This window comes from Anopheles arabiensis, chromosome 3, assembly GCF_016920715.1.
Source record: "Anopheles arabiensis isolate DONGOLA chromosome 3, AaraD3, whole genome shotgun sequence".
In the NCBI taxonomy this organism is placed as follows: Eukaryota; Metazoa; Arthropoda; class Insecta; order Diptera; family Culicidae; genus Anopheles; species Anopheles arabiensis.
This window is the reverse complement of record NC_053518.1, coordinates 11,637,309-11,658,957: the sequence shown is the minus strand read 5'-3', so window position 1 is coordinate 11,658,957 and position 21,649 is coordinate 11,637,309. Positions and strand designations below refer to the sequence as shown.

At 41.4% G+C, this 21,649-nt stretch overlaps 1 protein-coding gene across 4 annotated transcripts in view; it reads right to left on the bottom strand.

Annotated features, from left to right (window-relative positions):
- The window catches only part of LOC120900464 (wiskott-Aldrich syndrome protein family member 2), a 29,221-nt gene that overhangs the window by 7,309 nt on the left and 263 nt on the right, over nucleotides 1-21,649 (bottom strand). For 3 of the 4 annotated variants that reach the window (XM_040307506.1, XM_040307507.1, XM_040307509.1), the window contains exon 2: nucleotides 19,861-20,557. The gene's annotated coding sequence lies outside the window, so the exon portion shown is untranslated. Of the gene's footprint in view, nucleotides 1-19,860; nucleotides 20,558-21,523; nucleotides 21,646-21,649 lie in introns of those variants that run through there. The other variant, XM_040307508.1, reaches the window with a different exon arrangement.

The following is a 21,649-nucleotide window of genomic DNA, read 5'->3' as shown; positions in this document are numbered from 1 at the left end:
GCCATGGGAAAACAACGCACGCCCCACAAAACATACATCCCATGGCACGGTCCTCGTACGGCGTTTTGATGTCTAAACTTGGGCAGTTAATTATTTTGCAGTGCCACGCACAACAATCGCTCTCTCTCTCTCTCTCTCGCTTAGCTCAGCCCTAAAGCCGGATGTTACTCCGGATCGTGATCGTGTACACCTCACCGTCATAAACGCAGCATCACAGCACAGCAGCAACATAAACGAACCAAATCTAGGCCGTCGTTCACCTCACGCGGCAGTACTTTCCGAGCACTAAAGCAACAACAGCATAAAGTTGCAGTTGACGACGACTGAGGGCAGCAGGCAAGCAGTACAGAGCAAAACATGAACCCAATCGAGCGGGGTGGAAGTAGATGATTATGCTAATTGAATACCCGCGGCAGGTTGTCCTTCCCTTCCCGCTTCATCAGACGCGCACAGCTGATTAAAAAAGCATCGCGAAAAAACTAGGGGAGCAGCGATCGGACTGGTGTGATGGCGCATGCAAATCACTTCTCGCGGGCGCGGATTGTTCATTCACGCATGTTTTGCGCGTCCCGGCTACAAACGGCTCGGAGACAGTGCTTCAATCATGCGGGAGAGCTCAAAACAAAACCATACTCCAAGCTTAACTGCCAGCCCGCGGGGGAACAGAAAAGGGGAGGCCTTTTTCCCTGTATCTGCTTCGCATACTTTTTGTACACTATCGTGCGCAGCACGGTACGGTAAAATGCAAGCACATAAATGAAATAACGAAGTACGAACAAGATGAAAATGAGATGATGACCGTAAACGGTTATTTTTCAATTTAAGCTGTAGCGGGAACTGCTGTCGACTGTTGTTCCAACACACGCATGCACATCCGCCGTTAACCCTCGTCTCGGTGTGTTTCCGCGTCTGCCAGCATGGGAAGAACGGTGTCCCGCTGACGTACCCGGGGATTATACAATGGCGCGTGAAACATATGGAACCATTTTACGGCGCAGAGTTGCTGGAGTTTTAGTTTGTCACATATAAGAAGGTTTGGTGACATATATTTGAATTAAAAATTACAATATTGGGCTCACTGTGGCTCTACAAATTAAAAGCACGTGTCGTTGATACGATCAATCATAATTCAAATCCCTTTTATTCGAACGCAGCAAATGAATGTACTAAAAACACAAAATGACAAATCCAATTCTTCTTTCTTGTCAACCTCAACTCATTTCGAGTTGTTCACTCAAAATAGTTTAGTACCGATTCGTTTAAACATAGTAACATCTACAAAATTAATAGCTCCTTTTCTAAGAATGTCTACCTAATTACAGGGCTTCCCGAACTACCTTTCAAAGTGAACATCGTTATTCACCGTTTGCGAGACGTTTTTTCAACAGTTGTCACAAGTTCTATTTGCAAAACAATAGTCTTTGAATTCATAGACATGAACGAAGTGCTAATTGGAAGCGAAAATGATTTTTACATTGAAAAATGACTCGACAAACCCCTGTAAACATTTAGAAAAATAAAAAAAAAACTTTAACGATGAGATAGAAGCATTCTTGCATAGAATTGCAATTTAATCTAAATAATCAATTCCACAAAGAATTGCAAAAAAGTTGAAGTATTCAAATCGGCAAAGAATTGCTGAGAAGTTGAAAGATTCAATATCGAAAAGAATAAAATAAAAACATTAAATTAGAAAAAATAAATTTAAGGGCAATCAAAACATTGAATTCCACAAAGAATTGTAGATGAGTAGAAGGATTTCATTCCTGACGAGACTCTATTCCAATATCAAAAAGCTGGACTATGAAGCGTATAGTAAAAATAAAATAAAATGTAGTCTCACAAGGCAGAACAAAGCAGAAAACTGAGACGGATTTACTGCCAAAAATTACTATTTTTTCTATAAATTTTGTCCTTCACTGTAGGACACAAACACCTCATGTAGAAACAATCAGCTATTTCCCTAATTTCTCCTACACAACGTCAAATTATTATTAATGAAAGAGATAAAATAATCGATTATAGATTTAACTCTTTATAAGAAGTGAATAGGTGAGTTAGCCACGCGTTAAAAAGACTCACAAAGCACATCACTACATCATGACAGATTAACAACATACCGCTTTTGAGTACACCATCTGGACCATTTTGTAATGAGAAGTAGATGAGAATGTTAACTCACAGAATAATCTACCAATCTCTTTCAGACAAAATAGAGCAGCCTGCACCTGTGTCCGTACCCGGCCGTCAACGTAGCCTTTAATGCTGCTTTATGAGCGTTGCACAGCACAACACCGAGAGTTACAGACACCGGCTGGTCAAGAAGAAATTGTGGAAAACGCCTCCTCCCATCGCAACGGCCTTTACGCCGTCCCGATAACTGGGAATGCGAGCGAAACTGTGGCCCCGTTAAGTAGGTTGAGCGGGGAATGCTCTTTTGCGCGCGACGACAACAACGACGGCTAGAGCAAAGCAAATGACTATCGGCATGTTGGAGATCGGCAAAAGCACCATGTTCAGACGACGGGACGGCTTTGGCAATGGCTGCGAATGGCACGCGTGATTAGGGAAAGAAAACCTGTGGCAATCATGCGCCGACTGACTCGACTCGGTCTGCATTCGCCTCGGTCAGGGGGTGATGATGGTAAAGCAGCTAAGGCTAGATTATCGTGGCATACCAACCGACCCAACCCAGCCTCTCTCCGCCGAAAAGCGACTAACCTCTGCCTAGAAAGCAATCAGCAACGGAGTGGAATGGCGCAGCACAGGGGAACTGATCTCATTTCGGAGTTTCGCCTTTCGAACGCAACAACCGCACCCAGCAGTGCGCATGGGCCGACCGAGACACGATAGAAAGGCGGTGTAAAAGAATCTGCAGAACGAAATCGGTATGTTGGGGGTCGGCTTTGAGAAAGGTATTAGATTGAGACAAGATTATTACCTTTTCTTTTTCACTAGGCGCGTGCGATAACATTGTCTTTGAATGGAGGGGTTTGATGTATTAATTTTCCAATCGAATGTGAACCTCCGAATTAATTACTTTACAACAGGAAGTATTGGTGAACGTGTGGTTTAGGTGTTTTTCATGCTACTGTCAACATAGTTTTCTGTAACACTTTGTAAGTCCTTGCCTTGTAGACTATAAAGCAAGCATTTCTCTAAAGATTACAATACAAATCAAAAGCCAAGTATTTATAAAAAGGGAATAGAATATAAGTAACATTGCAAGAAAACGACAAAAGATATAATTAATTTTTTAACATTGTAAGTAGACACTATTGAAACAGTTTCTAATAGCCTTAATGCCTGTGTCAATTTGTTTGAAGCAACCAAAGATCGAAAAGCAAGAAAAATCAAACATTCAACATAAAAAATATCAAAAAATCTGATGACAGCTCTACAGTATGCTTGCAAAATTCCCCTACTCGATTGCAACACTCCCCTCATATGATTGCAAACTTCCACAGCTTGCTTGCAACATTCCCCTATCGATTTGCAACATTCCCCTAAGTGATTGAACTATTCCCTTATATGATTCGAAACCCTGTAGTAGACCTAGGAATGGTTCTCGGGATTAGAAATATAATATTTACGTTTAAAAAGCTAATGAAATATTGACAGCACATTTTAAACTGTTTCCTTGATTGAACAGTATATCACAGTTTAGTGTTTAGCGGTATTTTAACTCATAACTGTTAACTGTGCTCTAGATCATTAATTAACGAAGTAGTTTTCAACTGATCATTTTTCCAATATACATTGTTAACATAGTAGTTATCAATAATATACGTTAATATAACAAATTGGCTAATTGGAAAAACCACAACTACTTCAAACAGCGCTCTTTATGCAGTAGCAACGTTCATATCGTGTCTTAATGAATGGCAAAACCGTAAATTACCTCATCGCAACTGTTACAGCAAACAACTGCATCTTTAACACCTTTTCTAACACATCTGAGCCAAGCACCAAGATATCAGTACCATGAAAGCAGAATATTTATTTTTTATTCTCCTCACCCTCCGCTTGACTGTACATCATCACCGTCATCCGCAACTACCTTCGCTAACGCTGATGTCATAAAGATGTTTAATTGTTTGCATATTTACACATCCGTGTGCTTGTGATTCGCAGACGCAAAGCTGCCGATACAAACGACCGGCCCGGCAAACGGTTTTTGCACTGCAAATGCACTTGCTGCGATCGTCTCTCGCGCGCGCGTTTACTGATCGGTAGTCGAACACGACGCTTCAGCCGCCTCCCGGGGACTTCCTCGACTACACTACTCATGGCCATTTTGAAAACGCATTCCTCATCTTTCACCATCATAACGATATTGTGTGTGTGTATGTGCTCCCCCCTAGGGCAAAAAGCAGCTATTAAAATGATACTCTCCAGTGAGCACACACAAGGGATGCGCATCCGGACATACCACAGCCACAGCGCGCGGTGGAATCATTTGCACGCGTCTGCCGCCGAGTAGAGAAAGAACGTACCCGTTCCGCAGCAGCGCCAGCAGACCTACTGGCTGGGTATGCGCGAGCGCGTAGTAAATCAACGGAACTGTGCGCAAAAACTACTGGAAAATCTCTTCGGCCGTATGAACACTTTCTTTCAACACAGCCGCCGCCAAACCGTCTCGTTTTGTGCGGTGTGGTGGGAATCCAGCGTGAGTAGAGAAGTGAAAGATCGTTAATAGGGTGTACACCACCACCCCATCGTTCCTGGGCGAGGGAGCAGCTCTTTGCTTGGGTTGTGTGTACGAGATTTTATTACTTCTCGGTAGAACGGTGCTCATTTCGCTTGCGGAAGAGCCGCCACCACGCCAGATTCGTAGGCTAGAGATTCATTTATCTTATCTACTTTGTTAGATGCCGAGGTTTAGGTTGCGACGAGAAGCTAAGGCAGATATATAGCTGAGGATCACAACACTACGAAGCGTTTTGTGGCCGTCTTTCTCGTGGCTAGTAAAATGTTAAATTTAACGACGGTCGTTCACAGCAAAACAAAAACCGCGGAATTTCTCCACCATTTAGCGCGCGCAGCTATTAGCCGCAAAGTGATTATAAAGAGTTGTTAATATGCGATCAATAACTGAGTGAGACTATTAAAACATCGTGTTTTTATGATCCCCATCGTTTTGTTTGAGGTAAATAGATTAGAAATGTATAATAAAGATACGAAGAAAAAAAAAGTTGAAGTTGATTTAAGTCCTGAGAAACAGATATTACTCCTACTTATGAATGAAAAGTGATAATAGAAATTATGATCAGCAGTGATAAGCAATTGGTAAACGCGTTGCATATCAAAGACTCTTTCGGGGTACAAATAACCCAGATCTAAACCTCAATGAAGACTGAAGACAGAGCATTCTCTAGATAAAGAACTTGAACTAGTATTATCGTATTAAAACACATAACATAAGAATGTATTTAAAATTTATACAGAGGATGCTAGCGAGCTTAAAATGGTAAGCAGACATTACAAATTTGTCATTGTGACATATGTATGACAAAAATAACTTGGCATCCTGAATGATGTCGATAAAGGGTGCTTAGGTGCTGTTCAATATACACAATCAGTGTTAAAATAGGATTTTTCGCATACGACATGATGATCACGATCATCAAATGACTAGAGAAAGTCCATTAAAGATGTCTAATGTTTATACAAATACAACAAATTCCAATGATATCAAGATCATTAAGTAAGATAACGTAACAAAAAGTAAGAACCCTTCCATAACAATCAAAGGTTTTGTTTGTTAACAAATCTAAAATACTTTTGAAACCTTGCAAAGAATTTGTACATAAAAATCGTAAATGATTATTAAGTATTAACTAAGTAATACAGCAAAGTCGTTACTCCTTAGTAAAAAAAGTTGTTTATTATTCAAAAATAGTCTTATTCAGAAGAAGAGTTAATCTGGATAAAGCCCAACAATTCGAGAAAAAACATACTGGGGCAATGTTTTCTTAGTACAAGAACTATTAAAAAGAAAAGGAAAGGACGTATTAGTAGAAAAATAAGAACTAATATAAAGATTAAAAGCAAACTGCACACATCAATTTACAAACAAATGAAGATATCCTAGGGGTGTAAATTAAATGATATGATCATTTTAAATCCTAGAAAGGAAACCAAAAAACAAAACAAGTTCATTTTGATCTAAACAAAGTAACTAATTAAAAAAAATCAGATAAATGAAATAAAGCATTTGATTACATAAAAGAAACATGAAGAAAACAGTCTAAAGTAGATCAAACTATAACCAAAATAAATATGTAAATTCCTAAACAAAATGTACGAGACTAGGTATTGAAAACAGTAACACTATTATTTGAAATTCCCGATGAATCTCTCTTGAGAGTAAGTGCGAGGTGAGGATGGATCGAATTTGTTAGCAAACCATCCATCACAAATAATAGTTAGGAACAACGCAGTCGTGTACGATCCGATCGCTACTGCACCGTTGCGTCATAAGTTCTTCCCTTCAAAACGAATCCCTAACCCGAAGACTCACCGCTTTTCGCGTCCCCATCTTCTTGGAAAGGCACTTTTATCCTCACTTTCACATTAGAGTGCCTTGCCAGCTATCGATGATCTCGCTACCTTCGCTAAACGGCTGCACGCTTTTAACCCGAAACGCGCCTAAGATCGAGCAGCAAGGGGTTCGAGAGTTTGTGCGCATTTCTTTGTCCGTTGCCTATAAATTAAATCAAAATCCGATACCACAATTTCGTACCACCGTGTACTGTTGCGTTCTCTGGCCCTAGGCTGGCCGACAGTGCATTGTGGAATTAGAACGCAGCGGACGGCCAAAATCGTGATTGGAAATGGTTGCCGCTATGTAGCACCAGAGCGGAGAAAGGTTTCACTCCCTTTCACTTCGGCACAGTAGTGATAGACCTGCATAGATCCATCCGGCCAAAGGTATTCTGCAGTTGCTCAAACTGTACCGGGGTGGGGAGGATTACGATACCTTCCAATTCGCCATTAAGATGTCTCTTTCTGTTGCTTTCTCCAATTCGGTAGGATTATTTATGTTTTTAAGGGATTATAACGCTCGCGGCGGACGGTGACAGTGAGCAGTACATTTTACGTGTCTCAAGTTAAAACTATAAACAGAAGAGGGTAAGGATAAAAGGGATTGTTTGATAGAGGGTTGCTCGAAGCTGAAGAGTAACGGCGAGATGTAATTTGAAAGTAAATAAATATGTAATCCGCAAAGAAACGCGGTTGGGATCACTGTGTTGTGAGGTTAGGTATCAATTCTTATGCCTTAAAACCTTACAATTGCTTCACCTTTCAAGCTGTTTCATAGCATTTATCAAACAAATCTTTAAACACACAACATTTTCATCTCAAAACAAAACCTAGAATTCATCTTTGTTTCCCAAGAACCTTTATAAATCATAGACAAACGTGGAAAACAAGACCAACGCCACCCAGCTAGATTTCATTCAAACTTCGCCGTTGTTTGGTAAACAACGCATCATTTGTAGATATATATATATACACACAAGAACGCTGACGGCCTTTTAAATTCGGTACTAAATTTCTCCAGAATGATCCGTCCTTTTTAGATCCGCTGTGTGTCTACGTTTATTGCAGATGGCAGCAGCGCCCGAGGGACATATGAAATGTTTGTTTTAGTTTCCATTTGTGATGTGAATTTATGACTGCAGACAGTAAACACAACGAATAATCCATTTCGTTTGTTCATTGGCTATGGCGGGAAGATAGGTGTCTAGAGCTCAGATAAAACCATTACTGCTTAAGGAATATAATTTATTACTCAAAGTGTCTTTTGTGGAGAATTCAGAGTAAATTTACACTATGTATATGATCACGTCACTTTATAAAATTTTATAATTTCAATACAAGTTGTAGCACTTTACAAGGTATTGCTATGAACAATTGCGAACAGCAGCCAAAGTGATTGCGTTCAAGAAGAATCGACACATCCAGCTCTATCCTCCCTGAACAGTAACCAATTCGAAGATCGTTCAATTAACACCGGATGCGCATTGGCGACCAACCTTTAATAAACAAACAGCGAACGAACGAACATATGCGGAAGTGGTTGCTTATTTTGTCCAACTTGAAAGAATGGAACTCCATACCGCGCTCGCGCTGCTGACTCACACACTAGACATTCCAGAGCCCGATCGCCACATACCTCCAACACAACTCCGGGGGTAAGTAAAAACAGTGTCTCATTTTCCATCCGCTCGCGGGAATGGGGAACAAAGGCAGGTCACCTGCAAAGACCACCCAAACCGAGGGGAGTGCAACACGATCGATGAAATGCAACACGCCACCTTCTCCGTCGTCTGTGCGGGGGGTTTGTGTGTTGTGCCTGGTGGTGGTGGTAATCGTAAACCGCGTCCACAGCACCGGCGATTTAACCTCAAACTGTAAACAAAACGACCTCGCGTCCAGCTCCGGCTAGAATTTAGACGCACTTGTGCCAGCACCGGCGTAGAATGTGCGTGCAGTTGAGAATGTATACCTCTATTGAAGATTGCATTGAAACTCTTGAAAACGGAATACAATTTATAATGTTTAATTAATTTTAAATAACTTCTTCATTACGAGACTGAATGAGACACAAAGCAATGGACGTACAGTCAAAAATGTATGTTTTTATGACAAAAAATTGATGACAACGAGGCAAAGATTAGTGTTCAAAAGGCAATCATTGAGATAAGCTGCTAAGAGTTGATGCCTTAGAGACAATGATTGGCGACTTGGAGGGAAAACAAGGAGATTGTTACAAGTAAATCAAAAATAAACAGTGCAATATGATAATTTAATTTGGTTTTGAGACACTTACTTGACATTTTCTTACAGGAAATTAACTTTATGTGATGGGAATTGGACTCTGCAGCACCCTTTTTGGACTGAAACATCGGAAATTCCCAGTGAATTTGTCCATACTTCCCGTCCTAAACAGTCAATTTCCCATTAGAAGAGGCCAAGAAAGTGTCCAAAATTATGAAAAGTTCTGGTAAACCCTATAATGCACTTTTTGCATGATTAAAGTGTATTTAACCAATGTATTGCTTGAAATGTTCGATCATTAAGGGACCACGGGACAACATCGGTAGCTACAATACCGCAATAGGTGCTTGTTTAGTGTAAATTATGCTGCCTAAAACACGACAAATGCATTGTTTAATGAATACTATATAAATATATCAAGCCTCATGGAATGGAAGTATAACTTTCTTAAATTGACATCATATTATTTTCATATAATTTTAAGTATTTGAGGCATCTCTTGTTCAATGAATCAAATGGAGCTAAATGGTTAGTAAAGTTTGGCAGATAAAATGAACAGACTCGTCGTATGGATGCATTTGCATAAGGCAGTGATAGTCTTGCCAACTATAGCATGATGTTTGTTCATTTACATTTAGTGAAGTAGGTAAAAGTAAATCCCTTTAGTGGATGTATATTTTGTACCACTATCCCCCCCATACAAATGTATTTGAACTATATTCTATATGTATTTAAACACAAGTAGGGAGTTTCTTCTTCTCTTATTCTTATTCTTTGACACAACAACCGTTGTCAGTCAAGGCCTGCGCGCGTCTGTATCACTAATTTGTCTTTTGGCTTTGGTTTTCAGTGTCTTGATTAATTACCATATTAGGATAGACAGTCCTACGTATGTGGGGCATGGTCCGATCGGGGTTTCAACCCACGACGGTGAACCCATGATGTTGTTAAGTCGTACGAGTTGACGACTGTACCACGAGACCGTCCTCGGCAGAATGAAGTTTTATATTACTTTTAATCTTTTAAAAATCGACTGAAGATGTCCAAGTCCATCTTTGTCCAAGATGTGACTCAATATCACTAAAATAATGTAATGGAGATGAAATTCATTTTATACTATTGCCTCACTACGAGGCCACGATTCACGCCACTACGATTGGATTAAAGGCGTCTTTAAAGGCCTTAACGCATCACCACAATCTGCCAGCCTCTAATGATTTATGTAAGCGAAGGCTCCACACGACAACGCTGGCGCCGGCGGCAAAGTAAATTGAGAGTAAATGGGCTAGTGATTTTCCGTGTTAAAACAAATCCACCAGCTGGGCCAACCCTGGCTGAAGCATCAAATTGATGCACATTTCACCGTTGCCTCAGATGGTCGAAGAAGCGCATCAACACAAGCGCACACAGCACTCTGCGATGCATTTCTTTGCGTCGGATCCATAGTGAACAAATGGAACGGTTTAACGTTGTCATGAAAAGCAATAAACGCTTGAAGTAATTATACAAAAAAAAAATTTGTCTATTGAATGGTGAAGTTCTTTGTTCTTTTGTTTAATATAATTTCGAATTAAAGCCCAATGTTCGAATATTTCGAACTTCTTGTAAAACTACTCTTTCCATATCAATCAATTAAGCGAACAAATGACATGAACAACATCATCACATCACGGAAAACATGCTAACACACTATTAAAACGCGTATCGCTAATGTTGTCTACTTTATAAACCTCTGCATCTTAGCCCCCCGCCAGATGCAATGAGTAATAAATTTGGATCACGCTTTATCTTAAGGGCAAACGTGAGCGATATTAGAAGCATCCCCCCGTCAACGTTGAACCCAACTCTAACCTTTTCTTCAGTCCTTCACCAGGGAGTGATTGGGCACGCGTGTTTCTTTTATGGGACCACCACATCGAGAGGCATTGCCCAGACCATATCCCCACGATTCCAACCACGCTACTCTTAGTCTCCGCGGCATTCATTTACCATATCACCGAGTGGTAAATCAATTATGATTGTGTATATTTTAAAATCTTCTCCACTCTTTCGCCTGTTATATTGTACCGCTCCGTCCCTTCGGTGAGGTCTTGAAGCGAGTTGGCATTGTTGTAACGGATGCGCAACGTCAGCATGGTTTTCATGCATCATTAAATACCATTGTGCCGTGGTAGTGGTGGTAGCGTTCGATCGTAGCCGTTGTCGTCGTCGCTCGGGAAGGTTAACTCGCACAGGTGTGTACGCTACAACCACTAAATGTCAACACCGAACGGTAAAAAAAAAGCAAACAACCTTTTGGAAAAACGATACCAATAAGCACTCGATGGAGAAGGATTTGGACCATTTACTTCTGACAAATTTCGTGCAAAACGCTGTTGCAAGACGTACACAGGCAGCAGGTTAGTTTATGAGACAGGTTTTTGGACGCATTAGGAGCCCGTTTCGTGAGAGATTAGTGTTGCATTTTTGTTGGTTGTTGTAAGGATTCCATTATCCACCTCGAATGAGCGGACGAAAGCCTAAGAAAAAGCCATACAACGACAACAACTATTGCACTTTCTGGGTACATGTTGCACCGGGAAGTCCAACAAATCGACCTGATAATGTGCAATAATGCGTGCAGCTTATCTTGGCGGCAGAAGGAAAACTCCATACTCGTTTGTCGATGTACACGCCTTCAAAAGTAATCCATTTGGTGGGAAAAATGTCTCATCATCTCGGGGAGTTTGTAAAATGTAATTATCATGCCTTCCCGGTCGGCTGTAAATAAATGCTATTTTCTTCGTAAATAAAGCATTGATACATTCACTTTCTCAAGCGCACAACCGCATATTCATCATTAGTACATCCGTTTCCTCAACAAATGAGAAACAATTAAATGGAGCAGAGATCGTTTGAAAAGAAAAGCGTTGCTTTCTTCTCTCGAAACCCATTAACCTCCAACGCAATTGTGTAGGTGCTTTAAATTTGAATGGGTTTCACTTTCTTTTGCGCTGTGTGTGTGTAGGGAAAGATCTTTCAAGCGTATTTGCTTGCCAACGATCTCTGTGTAGATAGCCGTTGAAACACACAATTTCACAATCGTCAATTAAACTTGTTTTGCAGGGTTAACCGAGATAGTGTGCGGCAGTGTGCAGCATAGTTTATTGTTTACGAAATTAATGCTTTCTCTGAGTAGCATCATATTTGTACTGTCCCGAATCAAATTTTCAAATTCCTATTTGATTTTTTCCATTACTTCGATATGATTCTGCAGTGTAAAACATGACTGTATCGTGGTTGTGTTTTTGATAAAAAAAATCCATTTTCGAGAACATAGCACAACGTTCCAAAATATTCAATTGGAGTGTATGAGCTCCAAACTTTTTTTTAACAGTTTCCGCTGTTTTAAAACCTTGTTCAACGGCCCAACTGTCACAAATATATGACAATTGTTGAAAAACATCTTGCGAGAATTAAAACAGACCCAGTATAAATTTTATCACTAATTCCCGATTTTTTCCCTGATAAAGCTCGTCCAAGTATATATTTCATTCACAAATTCCAGAATAATTTTGGAAAAATAAAAAACAGAAATACGAAAACAACATATCTCCTCCTTAAAATGGCTCGAAAACCCCTGTACAATCAAAAAGTGCCACTAATAAGTATGTCAGGTCATTCGAGAAGTGAATTAAACTCAAACTTCTTACTGAATACTTTCTTCGATATAGTTTTAAAAACCTTAGAGCAGTATTTTGATGCTGAATGTTCTAAATTGCTCTACCATTATCACACTTCTGAGGCACCCCGACAGCTCAGCCCCGTTTATCAGCTGACGAGCCAGTCAAGCAAGATTGTAGATTTGCAAAAGGCGAGAGAAGCATAAATATAACCACGCTCAGGCCTCAAGAAAATCCCTCGATGAAACTGCATTTTTCACCCGCACAGCCTCGGCTGTTGCTACTGGGATTGCATTATCTCGACCGACTCTTGGTAACCTTTCAGCAGAAGAAAGAAACCATACGCCCCAAATGCAACGCTTGTATACATGTATGTGCCCGCCTCTAGGGTTCCTATCGATAGAGGGTGCATTCCTTGCACGCCACGCGTTCAACACTTCATCGCGAGGGGGTGAGAGTGTGTGTTATTTTTCTCTCTCACTTGTAAGTTCGTTCGAAAGAGGCAAAAAGGTTACGGTTAATATTTCACGTTCCAGCTCATTACACACGCTAACTTCCTCACCTACTCACTGGCCGACCGGAGGGGGGTGTGGGTGACCGAGGGCTCTTTAAACCATTGGAATTTATGCCTTCCTTTTATTCGACCCCCTTTACCCGATACGAGACGACAAGTTCTTGGCGGAAAGGTCGACCTTGGTGACATGCTGGTATGGGTAATTGAGGCCAGCCGACGGATGCACACAACGGTACACAACGGTACTGCCGAATGGGACTGATTGATGGGGTGGCCATGTTCTGGAGCGATGCGTTCTGATTGATCAAGAGGGAAGGTTGCACTTGTTTTGATATGTTTTCAATACACATACACGGTAAGGTGGCAACTACGCTCAAATGAGTGTAAGAGACGAAAAATTAATCCAACACGAAGTTAATAGATCGTAGCCAGTGACCATCAACTTCTTAGGATTTTGGATTTTAAACCCTTTTAAACCGTTGAAAATCTAAATTTTTTACATTATTCAAAAACAAATAAAAATTATATTATTGGTACAAATCTTATAAACATTTGAATGTGTATTGGAGCATTTTTGGGGATTTTTCTCCTCAAAACTCACCATACTCATTCGGGTACAACGTTCTTTGAAGTAATTAAATAATAATTTATTTTTATATTAACTGTATTTAACAGACAACACCCAAACCCCAAACAAACATCGTCGTGTGCGGTAAGCATGCCACACATGTATCCTTTGTCTTCGGGGGTAAACAAACAGCACGCAATTGCCAGATGTTGCAGCAACAAGGCGGTATTTATTAAAATACAAACTTGACGTTGACGTTCGCCATTAAGACATTAAAACAAAGTGTATTATCCAGTTAACATACAGAATTACAATAATAATAAAAAGACAGCAAAATAAACAAGAACATATGCAACACACGGAAACCCAAATAAACTCACCCTTGTGTCTGGGGTCCCTCTAGATATGAGCTCTATATCACACACAACACGGTCGCTCCCTCGTGTTCCTCTTCACTCACACTGTTCAATGGTTTAAATATAATAAAACTCAACAGAAGAGTAGGATGTGATGATCATTGATGACGCTCTGGCCAGCCCGGAAGAGCGGCGGATGATGATATTGCATTGCACAAAATTCGGAAACGGCTTTGGGTGTGTGCAGCAAGCTACTGAACGCTGGGGAGGTGTATTTATTTTTGATACAAGCCTTTGTTTGCTTACATTCAGTCATTCAGAACGTTAACAACTGTCTGGCGGAGAGCATATTAAGTTGCTGTCGTTTTTTTTTTTAAATATATTTTGATGTTTATATTTTAACTCTGTCTACAACATTTTTACAGCCAGTTATTTACTTAACAAGGGCTGCAAAATGAGTATTGCATGCTGATAATCTTTTGCAAGTTGAATGCAATCGATTGGGCTATATATGGGCTTTCAACACACAATCGGGTATGGAGGTTAAATAGCGACATTGTTAGCTCCTCGGAAGCTTCAACACACCCTGCGGAATGTGGGTTTGCATATCTAATCTAGACTCGAGCGGCTACGTGCTAAAAGTGATGTGTTTGCTTCAATTATCGCAACGTTTGCTTTTCAATTTGGGTAACGTACATGACTTACTATTTATTATAAAGTATAAAAAAGGAACAAAAATGAAATAAAAAAGAGTAGTTGTTGTTATGATACCAGCAATTGATAAACTCAAACATATTTGTTTAATGGATTACACTTTGTCACTATTTGTTCACTTGGAGGACCTAAATTTCAACGCTGATTAAAAAACAACTCTGTCGAGAGTTTTTTTGCCCAGTATTAAATAGAAACCAATTACTGGATCATATGAGGTACCGTATCAGCAGTTCAGCAGATCCCTAGACAGGGATAGGTTCACGATCCGTTAAATAATCGAGGCAGAAGAAAATGTAAAGTTTACTAAGAATCAGTTTCAACATCAAAATAGGTTCAGAAACAATTAAACAAGGACTTAACATAGGTTTTAGTGTTGGGTTTCATGACTGTTTCCTTGAGATTCATTCATATGAATCTCCAGGGAAGAGTGATTCGAGCCTCGAATCGACTCTTCAATGATTCATGAACCTCTGAAGATTAATGTATTTTCAAGGATTTATGAATCTCGAAAGATAAATGAATCTTCAAAGATTCATGAATCTCGAATCGACTCTTCAATGATTCATGAACCTCTGAAGATTAATGTATTTTCAAGGATTTATGAATCTCGAAAGATAAATGAATCTTCAAAGATTCATGAATCTAAACGATTCATAAATCCAATAAAATTCATATAACTCCAGGGATTAATGATTCTTTAGAGATGTATGATTTATGACACCAAACAACATGCCCGTTGTGGGATTAAGCCTCGCATGAACCGTCTCCCCGTAGCAAACCAAACTATCCAACTACGTGGACTTGCCAAGAAGTTTGGAAAACCTATATAGGCTGGCATGACCACGTAGGTTGTTACTTCAAAAAGAAGAATAATGAGAAGTTCAAGCTCTATGCATTTTTGGAGATGTATGAATCTCATAAGATCTATGAATCCCTAGAAATTCATGAATCTTTCGAGGTATACGAATTGTTTAAAATTCATGAATCTTTCGAGAATCATGAATTTTTGGAGATTCATGAATCTTTGAGATTTATAAATCTTTGCAAACCGAGATTCAGATTCATTGAATCATTCCAAATATTCATTCAGATTCATGTATCTGAATCAGATTTACCCAACACTAATAGGTTACAAAATTGATTATATATCAGTTCCAGGAATAGTGTAATTCTGGAATCAGTGTGAGGATTTTTAAAGATATTGTATGAATTCCATGACCGATGGGGGTTTGAGATTATTTTTTCAAGGTCTATAACCATATCCATCCTTTACCATACATACAACTGCTCCGCGATCATTATGGTTCCGGCATCAACTACCGGTGCCGGTGTGTGCTGAGGATCTGTTCCAGTACCGGTATGGATTCTGTATAAGTTCCTGATAAGCCCAATAGATTTTAGAGGTATTTGAGAGTTGCGCGTTGCGTTGTCAAATGAACTGGTTTAATTACAAAATTATCATTGGGTTTTGTAGTTTTAAAAAACATTTAAATGGATTTAAAATACAGAGAATTTTGTCAACAAATCTACAATGTTTTCTAAGTTGCAACAAGAATCAAGAATTAGTCGTGAGTTGTCCTATCTTGGTATGTGGTTGTGATTTAGTTCTATGTGTGTCATACAATTGATGATTTTATGATTAAAAAAAACACTAGTATATTGCATTATATTTAAGTTGAAACGTAATAAATAGGACATTCCTAAAAACCCGTTATATTCACACCAAACCTTACACACCGCTCGTCACGACATAATTGAAAAAGCTCTCTTGGTTGTGATTGGATTGTGCTACAAACGTTTCAGCTATTTTTCAACTAGTTTTAAAAAAAACCTTCCCTATCGAAGGAAAGTACAAACTGTACCGGTAGAAAGGTGCTTTCCCCATTGTCATTGTGCCCACCGCCCCCTCTAGGAGGTGGCAAGTGTCTATGCTGTTGCTGGGCTCTTAAGGGATGTGAACTTCCCCCCCTAACGCTACATGTAAACACTCCACAGGCCCAAATTTCCCTCATTACCGCTAACCCAGCAGGAAGAACAATTGAAATAGGGAGAAAGACGATGCCACGGCGTCACCTACATCGCGGCGTCGCATAGTTGGAGTTGCTGAATAGTTTTTCAACCTTTTTTTAGGTTCTTTTTTTTTTGGGGCACGATTCACACATTCCCACCCAAAGCATTTCTCCCACCGAGACACTTCATATCCGGTCATTCGAAAGCAAACAAAAACGCCAACCGTTACACTACTCCAGATAGGTTAGAAGCCGTGAAGATTCGTTCCTTTGGCGAAAGTTTGTTGGTTCGCGGGTAGGAGTGGGAAATTAAGGTGTCGACGCCTTTTTTTTTCATCGCTGCATCTTTCGGCACACACACACACACTCACATCGTCACGCAAGGCGAGGGAAAGAAATGCTAAGATGAAGTAAAAACACAAAATAATGATCATTGCATGATGAAATTAGGCACATCGCGTGAAACGCGTGAATGATTGTGTTTTTCTGTTGTGCATTTTACACCACATGTGGTGCCGGCGAATAGACACACACACACACACACACACACACACACACACACACACACACGTACGCCAGCCCATGTGTTTTTCAAAAATGCTTCATTAAGCGCCACGAAACGCTATAAAACACGGGCGGTTTGAAGGGAAAGAAAATACCGAGGAAGCTATAAAAACAATAACAACAAACGCGAATGATTCGAATCATTCTCGTCAAGTAAGAGTTAATATAAGTCCCCCCCATATCCCCGCCGGTTGATGGTCGCATTTTTCTTCGGCGTTCTGAAAATAGTTTAAGACACGCAAAACAAAATTAACCCAACCATCTCTCACGGGGCGGCAAGAAATCCACTAGTCGTTGAAATTTTCTTCTTTTTTTACTCATTACAATCTGACAGAAAAAAAAACAGGGGAAACGCAACTTGGGGACTGATTGTAGCCACTTGAAAAATGTGTTCCCAAGAAGCAGCGCCACAGCATTCCGGAGACGATAATTAACATCTGCCCAAAAATATGAAAAATAAACGTATCTTGTGCTCACGCTGGAGCAAAACAATAAATTTATCTCATTCAATTGATTGGAGAGTTAGATTGAAAAACTAAACGACATTTAGGGTCATTCTAAAGCCAAAGGGAAATAGTAAAAATACTATTTTGTAATGGAAATAATTGGAATTGATTCAATCTGAAGACAAAATCATCGTCGCTGTGGAAATACTAACGGTAAAACACGATTAACACGGGTTATCATCAACAAAATTACCTTAAGAAGGTGTATCTTATTGATACAAAGGCTATCTTACACTATTTAATCGAGACTTTTAAAACAATGTCGCTTAATCGTCATTCGCAACGAGCATGTTTGTACCAAAGCCAACATAAACCAGAGCCAAAATATGGCAATCTACCGAAACATCAGTGTTTGAGCCGCAAATAGACTGTTTGTATCGCGCCTTCTTTTTCTTTATCGATACAAAAGTTCAGTGTTGTTTCTCAAGCGATAAGCCTTATCGCTTACATCGTACAACAACTTCAAGCATTACGTTCCTTTTAACTGCAAATAGAACACACTCTGCGGGTAGTTTTATCAAGCCCAAGTACCGAAGAAAGTCAGTCTATTTGTTCCCATATTCTTAACGCACGATAACAGCACGAACACATACACACAGAGTCTACCCGGACCCTCCGAGGTTTGGCGTTCCGGTGAGTCAGACCTGCTCGTTCCCTTCGGCCGTCGATAACGCCGCAAGAGTCTGTTCTGCAGGGCAGTTTTTCGTTCGCCGCTTCTCGCCCTTTCGGGGACTGTGTGTGTGTGTGTAGGCAATTGTGCAGATTATGCACCCGGCCAATCCAGCAGGGGTGGTTAGTAGTGTTGGTAAAATAAACGCAAAAAATAGCGGGGAGTAGAAAAATGCTTCCTCGGGGCACATGCGAACCTATTTGCACTACCACAAGAAGCCGTGCGCCATGTGGCGGAGAAAATTCGCGCGAGCGTGACCGAGGAAAACAGCGTGCACAGAGGGGTTGGTGCTTGCAGAACCGGGCAGCGCGTTTATTTATCGAAGACACGCTAAAAACAGCCTATTTGTTGGATAAATATTAGCTATGTTTTTTTCACAGTTGATAAAGTACTTCTTCGGAATTTTAGTCTTTTTTGCCAAGCAAAACGTTGAGATGCTACCGATAACAGCCATTCGTGTGACTTGTGTATGCGTTCATCATGATTATTGGTGGTCTGCATGTTTCGCAGAAACCATACTGTCTCTAATTGGATGTCATCAGATAGGTATCTGGGCCTTGATTTCAATTACTGCGACGGCACAGTGCAAACCGCGCCAACTGCATCTCACCAATCGTTGACCGGGAGTGCCCGTAAGAGATCATAACAATTTAAATCTCATAAGAATTGCTTTTAAATTGTGTTTGTTAGTGTCCACATACTGTCCCGGAACGAGACAACTAGACGTAAAATCTTCACAAATAAAAGCAGGGACCTATTAACCAAAAATGGTTAAATCCTCCCTCAAAAAAGGGCATTCGTAACATTGCCGCTTTGATCTCGTTTATAAGAGGGCAGAGGGGCAGCGCACCAATTTTGCCTTTTTAGTGGCCTCGTTTTTTGGCGGCTTCAGCTAGCTTAAGCCACCCACACCAGGGCAGCGTAAATTACGACACCAAAAACCCAAAAACGACGTCCGGGCGGCCTAAAAATGGGACCAAATGGGACACCGTGGGCACGAACCGGCGACCTATGCCTCTCGCCGTACAGCACCACGTACGCGGGCTGGCTTCTCTTCACCTTATGACATCGTTAATGACTTCCTTTGTTGGATTTGTTGGAGGGCGGAACTCCTGACTGCCTCTCTCTCTACCTGACATTCCCGGCGTCTTTTGTGCGATTCATTTCGACCTTAAACAAACAAACAAACGGTTCATTACTATGGCGCGTATTTAGCCAATGACTTTAGACAATTATCTTGTTTGGGTCGGTCTTCAACATTCCCAAATGTTTCCAGAAGCTTGCTGCGACGTCATCAGCCCAAAAGGTTCTTGACATTCTTTCCTCGTGAGCCGAGCACACCTCGACGGGAGCGCATTAGAATTCTTCACGTGCGTCGTGTGCGAGTTGGACCGGAAGTGGACAGTCCCTCCCGCTCAGGGGGGGGGGGGGAGAGATAACTTCAAAGGTGTGTACCGGGCAGGGCGAGCGAAAAAGCTTACTTGTAAAACCGCTGGCGATAGTTACTTACATGTTTCCATCGTTCTGGGGCGTTGTTCCCGTCGAGTTGTGGTAGCCTTTCCGCTTTGAGCTTTGCTCTTAGCAGATTGAATCCCCCTGGGGGAGGTTGCGCGTTGTTTAAAGGGGTTTGTGGCGTGGGGAATGTGTCGAAACGGTATTTCACTCTTCAATGCAGCAGCAAAAAAAAACAACTTTTCCTCACGATTTAAGAATAAATGCACACAGACACAACGCGCTGCGTAGTCGCCCCGCCACACCTGTCAAATGGGGCCGGCTTTTGACGTTTGGGCACAGCAAGCCGAGCAACCGCTCTCTCTCTCTCTCTCACTCTCTCCGTACCACTGATACTGATAAGAGACAGAATTGCAGCAGGCCTAGGGACCGGTCGCCGTACCAAATATGGGCGTTTGGTGAAAGAGAATGATGCTTTCCTTTCCCTTTTTTTTACAGACCCACTTTCGCCGTGCCGAGACGGTGGTTTGTGCTGTGTAGCCCCGGATGGGAAGGCGACTCCGGTTTCCGGTTTTCCGGTCGGTGCACAATTAAAAACAGACTCACTTCTACACACACACACACACACAGTACACAACACACTGCACCGGTTTTGCGCAGCTCTGTTCCTCTCCTGTGAGGAGCGCGGTGTGATGTGTGTTTGATGTTGTTTTTCACAATTTTCTTACTTCTTTTCTTTGACACACACGGAAAACCTAAGGAAGATTAAGCATTAAAGCACAAACCAATTAAATCCGATCCAACACAGCGTAGTGTGCAAATATGCCAAAGAGAGAGGTGAGATAGAGAGAAATGTGTGCTACACCAAACAGCAGCAACAGCAACAACACGATTGATAATAAAGGCAGCCCACGGATTGGGCGATTGTTGTTGTTGCTGCTGCTGTTATTGTTGTTCTGTGGCGTGTTGCTACGGAGTTGTCACACTTGTCGTTTTCTGTCTGCTGCCAAACCCAATAATATTCACCCTTCTCGCCCTTCTCATCCCTCACACGCACACACTCTCTCTCTCTCTCTCTGCCACACTCGGCTCCCCCTAAAAACTCGTTATTTCTTCACTTTTCCTTCGCAACGGCTTGCGTGCGCAACGACTCCTTGTGAAGCTGCACCTGGTTCGCTCCCTTTCGAATGATTCACAATTCACGAGATGAAGAAACGCCACCACACACTCGTGCACCGGAAGCTCGCCACAATCATCTTTGTCTGGTTGGTGGTGGTAGATTTGATGCCCTGCACATACGCTACACGCCCAAAGGTTGATGTTGAGCCATCAGCTCTCGATGACGACACAGCCGCACACATACACACGCACACCCACTGAGCCACGCCACACACCAACATCACACCCACCGCGACGATGTTTTCATCACGAGATCACAGCAAGCGCCGGACTTTGTCTGCCTGCTGTTGCTGCAACTGCACCACCATCGTCGTCGTCGTCGTCCGGAATGATTCACACACACACACGGCTGGGCGGGCGGGTGTACAGTTCCTTCCGAAAGCCCCGCAGTCACAGAAAATGCGTAATGCAGGCTTCCTGTGGTGTACACACAGCCATCGCCACACACACACACATACACACACGAAGTGTCGGTTTCGCCGTGTTGTGGTCAGTGCGGAAAGATGGCAAGATGACCAACACACCTTGATGCTTTTTCTTACGTTTTTGGGACTGCAAAGGGAACGACCGTAAAGCGCCACCATGAACACATTCGGTGCCTCCGTGGACACAGCACCGGACACACACACACACACGCGCGCGCGGGGATTGAGAAAGATCGTAATTCT